The sequence below is a fragment of the Lactuca saligna genome, chromosome 6 (assembly GCF_052625555.1).
Source record: "Lactuca saligna cultivar CGN05327 chromosome 6, ASM5262555v1, whole genome shotgun sequence".
NCBI classification, from domain to species: domain Eukaryota; kingdom Viridiplantae; phylum Streptophyta; class Magnoliopsida; order Asterales; family Asteraceae; genus Lactuca; species Lactuca saligna.
In genome coordinates this window covers 674,628-683,031 of record NC_136422.1, presented here as the reverse complement: position 1 = coordinate 683,031, position 8,404 = coordinate 674,628, and the positions used below count along the sequence as shown (strand labels likewise).

The window sequence follows — 8,404 nt, the reverse complement described above, 5'->3', positions numbered from 1 at the left end:
GATCATAGGGCTTTGCTAGGATTCGAGTTTTGTTGCAGTTGGGGCATTCATTTAAGGTAATATCTCGTTCTTGGGCTGTGTTCTTCTAGATTCTTCATTGTTGGGTTGTGTGGGAAGCTTAGATTTGTGGCATCTGGAGTTTGAAGGATAGATCTGAGGTTGCTACCTCAGATCTGAGGTGGAGAAGGTCTTAAGAGCATTAAAGTCCTTGTTCTTGTGTTGTTGATGGAGCCATCTTATCCCAAACCCCAAACCCTAGAGTAAAAAGGCCTAGATCTCTTTGGATTCACATAAAGTTTGCCACTTTACGTGATGGATGGGTGGTAGGAGGCTAGATCTATGTTTTGGATCAATTGCATGGCCTGGGATGCTTCTGTATGGATTCAGACTGGTGGTACTCGGCAAGTCACAAGGGTGGACTCGACGAGTTGCTTGAAGATGAGCTGGAACTCGACGAGTTGGATGAACAACTCGGCGAGTACGTTGAAGATAGCCTTAGACTCGGCGAGTCTGTTCTTGGACTCGGCGAATCTTGTTGAAGAGTCCCAATATTTTCTGGTTGAGTCGAGAATCGGTGGGTCAAGGGATGACTCGGTGAGTTGGGTGCGAGTGGACTCAGAGTTGTTGGACTCGGCGAGTCTTGGGGTGACTCGACGAGTTAGGTCGCGGGTGGAGGGAAGTTCTGAGCTTGGGGACTCGGTGAGTCATCGGGTTGACTCGGCAAGTAGAGTCGGTCAGGGGTTGACTTTGACCTTGTCCATGGGTTGACCAGTTGTCTTCCCGGGGTATTTTGGTAATTAAGGGTATATATATTGAATTGAGTGTTTTGGTGTTCAGTGGAGGAGTTCATATCGGAGTTCGGAGTAGCAGGATCTTATCCTTTCAGCCGACAGTTTCGAGGTGAGTTATCCTCACTATATCAACAGGGTCTAAGGCACCAAGGCTAGCCCTTTTATCAGATTAAGATCCGGGTATCTGTTGTTATGTTATTGCTTTGATATGTTTGCATCCTGATAGTTAGGATGGTATTCGTTAGGGACCTGGTTAAGATTGGTATCCTGGTATGTAGGGTGAGGCTTTGCTAGTGACCGGTTAGGTCGATATCCTGTTAGAGTATGTTGTGATATGTGATCTGCTAGATCGGTTGCCTGAATATGAATTGTTATGTGATTACTTGTCTGTGTGCACCTGGTTGTTTGGACTGGAGTTGGGTTGAGGCGGGTCCTGCTTCGTGCTGTAGGCCAAGATACCCAGGGCGGACCGGTTGTTCCAAAGGCCCAGCGAGCGGTCCAGATAGGCTGTAGGCCCCACGAGGGCGAACCAGACGTGCCGAGGCTCGGAGAGTGGACCAGGCCGACTGAAGGCCCGATGCGGGCGGACCAGTCGTACTGTAGACTCAGAGAGTGGACCAGGTGGGTTGAAGGCCCAGTGCGGGCGGACCAACCACACTGTAGATTCGAAGGACATGACTAGACTTGGAGGGTGGATCCGGTGGACTGAAGGCCGATACGGCGGACCAGTCACATAGTAAACCCGATATGCATGGTTGTTCTATGATCTGTTATGTTATGTATGCTTTTTATGCTATGGGCCGGAAGGTAATATGTTATGGGCCGGAAGGCAATATGTTTTGGACCGGAAGGTCGTAGCCTGGAAGGGCGTATTTGTGGTTGGTATTTTGGGGGTATCTCACTAAGCTTTCGGGCTTACAGTTGTGGTTTAATGTTTTTCAAGTTCTTCAGGAGACTGTGGCAAGGCGAAGTCGTGATCGTACCGCTCCTCATGATTTTGTAGCAATGTGATTCTTGGAATACTCTAAATGATTTGTATTGAAAACCTTTTTGTAATAATTAAATGAAATCGGGTTGTTTTTGAAAAATTTAAATTGGTTGGATTTTTCGATCGTTACAAATACTGATAACTATATTGAGGGTAAAATGACTATTTTACCCCTGGTCAAAGTCAACCTCTTGGTCAAAGTCAACATACAAGTTGACCTGACTCGTCAAGTTGGGCCACCAACTCGTCGAGTCCCTACTATCATTTCACAATTCTGCTCGCTACTACTCGTCGAGTTTAGCATAGACTCGACGAGTTCGTCTTTGATACAAACATTTAGTCAATCTGCATCCGACTCGCCGAGTTGTATGAACAACTTGTCGAGTTCTCCTTCAACATATGAACACTCCGACTGTGACTCGCCGAGTTATATGGACAACTCACTGATATGTGCATATTTAGTTTGTATTAAGTATAGATTTTTATTCATTTATTAGCTAAATTATTGCATTTCATGGACAAAAGGTACTTAAAAGTGTTTAAATTGTATTTTCAGTCCAAAAATGAAGCCCGAAAGCAAAAGGAAGCAGGAGAAGCGGTTAGGAGCTTGGGAATTGGATAAAGAAGAAAAACACCAAAAAGAGCACCTACTCGGCGAGTAGAATCGACTACTCGGGGAGTCCAAGTGAGGATAATGACTCCGGAACCCAGATGCTTATCGCATACGGATATTGTGAGACGAACTCGACGAGTTGCCACCTGACTCGACGAGTCGATACGCAAATATATAGATAACTTCTCAGATCGAGGAAAAAAAACTTCTGGGATAATTCTGGAGTAATTAGCTGCGATTCAGAGGCTAGAGAAACCCTAGAAGACAAAGATAGAAGCTACAATTCAATCCCGAAGGAGATTTGAGGCAAATTCCATCATTATACTTAATCTTTTGTTTTCCATTATGGTTAGACAATTAGAATTCGTTTTTGTGTTGTTATTTACATCAATCATGAGCTCAAACTCTTAAACATCTGTTTGGGGATACAAAATTGAGACTATGGTTTGATTATTGGTAGGATTAATTCAATGTTGGTGATTTATTTGTTATTTTATCTTGCTAAAGAACCTTGTGTGTGAATGATAATTAATTTTCTGTTAATAGGAAGATAATTAAATAGCATGAACATCGTTTGATTATCAACCTCATATATCTTGTGACTACTTTGCTATATGTATAGGATTAATGAACATGAAACTAGGATTAATAAGAAAATTAAGTAAATTTATGTGCAAGCTTGTGTGATGACCATCAACAAGAAGTTAATTAAAACCAAATTGATTAACTATTGTAAGTCTAAAGTAATCCGAATAATTAATCTAGTGAACTAAATTGAATTAGACAACTGATCACTGTTTAAGTTAGTTTATTTGCTAAGGATTAGTGTAGTGAACACGAACCTAATCACTTGAATCGGTAACCAACAAAAGAATTAATCCATTGCACTATTACCTTGAAATCAACCATATGATCAATTGAGTTGAACTAAATAGAAGTTCCTTTGCATTATTGAATCTAGTTAATTCTCTGTTTTTCTAGTTTCTTTTAGATTAAGTAATAGTTAGCAAGATTCTAGTCTTGTAAAACTAGAGAAAACCATCTACTTATTAATTAATTTAGATAGAATTAGTTTTTAATTTTAATTTGCCGTTCCCTGTGTTCGATACCCTACTTGCTTAAACTATTCCACAATTGATAGGTACACTGCCTTTGTGTGTTTATTTTACAACTAAAAGTACGATTAAAACTAAGTGAGTTTACGCACATCAAGTTTTTGGCGCCGTTGCCGGGGAACGGTTCTAAAATTAGCATTAAAAATCTAATTCAATCGATCCTTTGTGTGAGATTTATCTTACACAAAGTTAATTTCTGTTTAACTTATTAGGCAGTATAAATATATATTAAAAAAAAAAAAAAAAAAAAAAAAAAAAAAAAAAAAAAAAACCTGATTTTACCTTGGACTCGCCGAGTGCATTCGCCCAGACTCGGCGAGTACGACGCTAAATCAGCTTTAACTTTATTATATTTTTTTGTTCTTTTTACGCGTTTTCTGTTTTGTTTGCAGTTGTTTCATAACCCGAGGATCTGATTCACCTCTGGTTCCCCCTCTTGAAGATCCGAAAACCGCACTAAGAAGGAGCAAAGGCAAAACCATTGGAGAATCTGCTTCTTCAAAGAACTCACCACTCAAAAACCTCAAGTCCGTTTTCAGCAAGAAAAGGAGCAACAAATCAGGAGCCTCCAGTGCCTCGTTGACAATCGAAGACCCAATTCAAAAAGACACCGAGTACGAGACCGAGGAAGAAGACGAACCCACATACGAGCACACATCCGAGTTTGAAGATGATTTAGCCACCGCTATGGCTAATATTGACGAAATTCCCATGGGGGAATGGAAGAATAGGAAGCGTTATGACACCGGCCTGGGACTTATGCAACCCGCAATTCCCGCTATCGCTACTTTCGAGCTAAAGGGCCATATTCTCGCTCAACTCAAGGAGATTCTTTTTTACGGGAAAGATCACGAAGACGCCTATAAGCACTTGGATGAAGTAAATGATGTGGCTGATTACTTCAATGTACCAAATGTGCCTCGCGAGATCCAGCTTCTTCGCATGCTTCCTGTCACATTTAAAGGAGCTGCAAAAGATTGGTTATAGTCACTTCCTCCTGGATCGGTCACCAGATGGGCCAAGATGAAAGAAGAGTTCATAGACCATTTCTGCCCACCTTCCAAGATAGCCAAGCTAAAGAAAGTCATTGCCAACTTCGAGCAACAACCCGAAGAATCCCTTTATGAAGCTTGGGAAAGGTACAAGAGCCTACTTAGAAATTGCCCACACCATGACCTTAATAGCCAACAAGAGGTCTCCATTTTTTATGATGGAGTTAATGTCTCCACAAGCCAACTGCTCAATTCACAAGTCCCGCTCACCAGAAAGCCGCCTCCGGAAATCAAGGAGTTAATTGAAGAATTCTCTAAGCATTCTAGAGAATACCACAATCCGAGGAATGAAGTAAGTCGTGGAGCAGTGAACCTGGTGAATGATAGCATGGCGGCGGTAATAGCTAAGCTCGAGAGCCTAGATCGAAGAATGACAAAAATGGATCAAACAATCCATTCTATTAGGGTAGGATGCGAAAGTTGTGGTGGGTCCCACCTCACCAAGGATTGTGATCGAGACGAAAACGGAAATAAAAAGGCTCAAGTGTTTTACTCTAGTGGCGATAGATACGACGAAGATTGGAGGAAACCGAAGAAGGAATGGCTCCCATACAAAGAATATAAAAAGGCTAAGGAGGAGAAATACAAGCAGAAGGAGAGGGGATTCTATCAAAAGGAAGAGTCGGTGATGGAAAAGAAGGCCAATTTAGAAGATATGCTAACAAGATTCATAACCGCATCCGAGAAAAGACACAATGATCACGATGTAGCAATGCAAGAGACCAGAAATATGTTGAGGAATCAGCAAGCATCCATTCTCAACATTGAGAAACAGCTGGGACAGCTTGCACATCAAGTGAATGAAAGAAAACCGGGCCAACTTCCGAGCAACACCGAACTCAATCCAAGAATGGACAATGTAAGTGTAATAACCTCCAGCAGTGAAGGAACATTTACAGAAGCACTGAGAATCTCTAAGAAGAAGGAAGAAAAGGTAGAAGAATCGGACCCAGCAAAACCCGACTCGACTCGCCGAGTCACTCCATTGGACTCGACGAGTCCATGCGCAAATGATAAACCTGTCAGTTCTTTGAAGCCTTATAATCCTCCGCTGCCATACCCAATCAAAGCCATGCCTGCAGAAAAAGTAGAAGCATACAGAACCTTCATGAAACATGTTAACACTCTACAAGTTAATGTGTCATTTGTGGAAACAATACTTCAAACACCTAAATACATCAACTTGCTTAAGGGCCTTTTTGCTGCTAGGAAAGATTTGGCTGAAGTCGCGGAAGTATTGATGAGTGAGCTACCTGAAGAGAAGGGTGATCCAGGAAATATTGTGATTCCATGCCAATTTGGTAATGAAGTTTTCACCCGAGCATTAGCTGATTCGGGGGCAAGCATCAATATGATGCCTTTTTCATTCTTTAAGAAGTTGAATTTACCAGAACCAAGGCCGATGAATATGAAGATCCATTTGGCGGATAAGACGATAATTCATCCCCAAGGCGTTTGTGAGGATCTCCTTATAAAAATTGACAAGTTTATTTTTCCAGTAGACTTCGTGGTAGTTGATATGGAAGAAGACCCCGAAATTCCAATTATTTTGGGGAGATCCTTCTTGAACACCGCGTGTGCTTTAATTGATATATGTGAGTCTACATTGACATTAAGGGTGGGTGATGAGTCTATAATGTTTAAAGCTATTCCAGAAGTCAAGCAAGATGAGGAAAAGAATGAAGAAGTCTCAATGATCCAATTGGATGATGAGATATTAGAAAAAGAGCTTGCACATTTGCTAAAAGAAGATCCAAGCAAGTTTTCGATACACTCTGAAGAAGATGGAGATGTTAACAAGGACTTGGAGGAGTTAGAAAGGCTACTAGAAGGAGCCCACTCAGAAAACACCCAAGAATTGATGGAACCCGCTCAAACTCGCCGAGTCACTTTAATGGACTCGACGAGTCCAGTCGACTTGGGTAAAGACTTGGCCGACTTAGATCTGTTTGTTACTACTTCTTCACATACCTTGGATTTCGATAATACACATGATTCTTTAGAAGAAAAAACAACAGAAGGAGGAATGGGAATGAAAGTTCAATACGCCATTGTAGCATGTCTTGATATGATTTTGTTTGAAGAAGGGTTGAGCACAGGCAAGGATGAAGAGACAAAGAAAAGGAGGGTGGAAGCTGATCAACCATTCACTACTAAACCTAAAGCACGAACCATCACGAAATATGAAGTAATTAAATTTAAAGAGAATGAGGTGCAACAGAAGGCGAAAAAGAATGGGGTAACAAAGAAAAAGAGGAAAAGGGAAGCCCAAGCAACTGAGGATGATGCTGTGAAAAAAAAGAGAGGAATTAAAAAGGGCTTATAAAAATAAGATTCACGCTTACAAGACAAAGTACAAACCACAAAAGATAAGGTGTGAATTCCCGATGCTAGAAGATGACGAGACGTAGACGGGAAGGAGTCCAGCAAACGACTCCTTAAAAAAGAAGCGCTTGGTGGGAGGCAACCCATTATTTAGAGTTTGCTTTCTTTTACCTTTTCTTTTAATTGCATTTTTCTTTCGTTTTTAGAATTTTAATCTTCCAATTCATCAGATATGTTTGCTTGAGAGTGCGTATGGACTAAGTGTGGGGTGAAAAAAGTGTTCTTTTCTAAAGAAATTACAAAAAGTGTTAGAAAATTTGGATTTTTGCAATAGACTCGCCAAGTCTAACCATAACTCGACGAGTCAGTACAGATTTCAAAAAATATCATGCATCGCGACCTGACTCGCCGAGTCTGGCCCCGACTCGACGAGTCGGTATTATTCACAAAAAATAATAATAATAATAATAATAATAATAATAATAATAATAATAATAATAATAATAATAATAATAAAATAATAACATTTATTTCTGGTTTAACCCTAATACATCAGTTTCTTTTCACACGCACTCGTCGTGCGCCTCTCTCTCAACTCTCTCCCAAGCATTCATCTTTTTCCTTCAATTATTCTTCAAATCTTTCAAGTATCATCTCAAAAGGTAATGAATTTCTTCTTGTTTTCTGTTAAGAACATGATTATAAGACTGAATATGATGGACAGTGCAAGAAAAAACCTGATTTTGGAAGAATAGTAAATTCTAGGGTTTTGATTTTTCATGGAATATGATGTTTTACTTGCTTATTTGTGCTAAATACCTTATATACATGTGTCTAGAAAAAACCCTTGAAGTGATCTGCAGGTTTCATGGCCCAATTTCAGTATACTCGCCGACTGACTCGTACAGTTCATGCGACTCGCCGAGTCAAACATGGACTCGACGAGTCGAGTTGTGGAAACCTGTGCATGATTTTTTTTTTTTTAATTATGATCTATGTTTCTGGGTTTTTGTATCTTTGTTTTGCAGAAGTATGTTTAGCAGGAGGCATAGTTCAAGTGCAAACCAAGAGGATTTTCCTTGGTTAAACTTTCCACGAATCGAGTCCGCTTCAACAATGCGGAAGTGGAAGAAGAAGCTGGCTGACATACGGAAAAAAGAAGTGTACGTGCCTAACAAGATAGATTGGGAGTGGTTACAAAGTGTGCGGTTTGAAGAGGAGTTAGCTCCTTATCTTTTGAAGGAGTTTACCCATGGAGGCGAGACAATGATTTGTGACGGGTGGAGTCGGGTCTTTCGGATTCAAGAGCCGGTGTACTTGGAATTATGTTTAGAGTTTTTCTCCAGGGTGTCTTTCACGGGGGGAACGGATTTTTATCACCCATCAAGTTTTAGTTTTTGCCTTGGGGGTGAACTTCATCACTGTTCGGTGATCGATCTTGCTTGTCGATTGGGGATATATGACCAGCCCTTGGTTTCAACACCTATCTTTTGGGCCTTCTTGGAGCAAACTCATATGGT

The 8,404-nt window shown here is 40.8% G+C and overlaps 1 non-coding gene across 1 annotated transcript; it reads right to left on the bottom strand.

Moving 5' to 3' along the window:
- Window positions 1-4,578: 4,578 nt before the first annotated feature.
- Window positions 4,579-4,685, bottom strand: LOC145003694 (small nucleolar RNA R71). Its single transcript, XR_013662141.1, has one exon. It is a non-coding gene; the product is annotated as a small nucleolar RNA R71 (small nucleolar RNA).
- Between the last annotated feature and the right edge of the window lie 3,719 nt (window positions 4,686-8,404).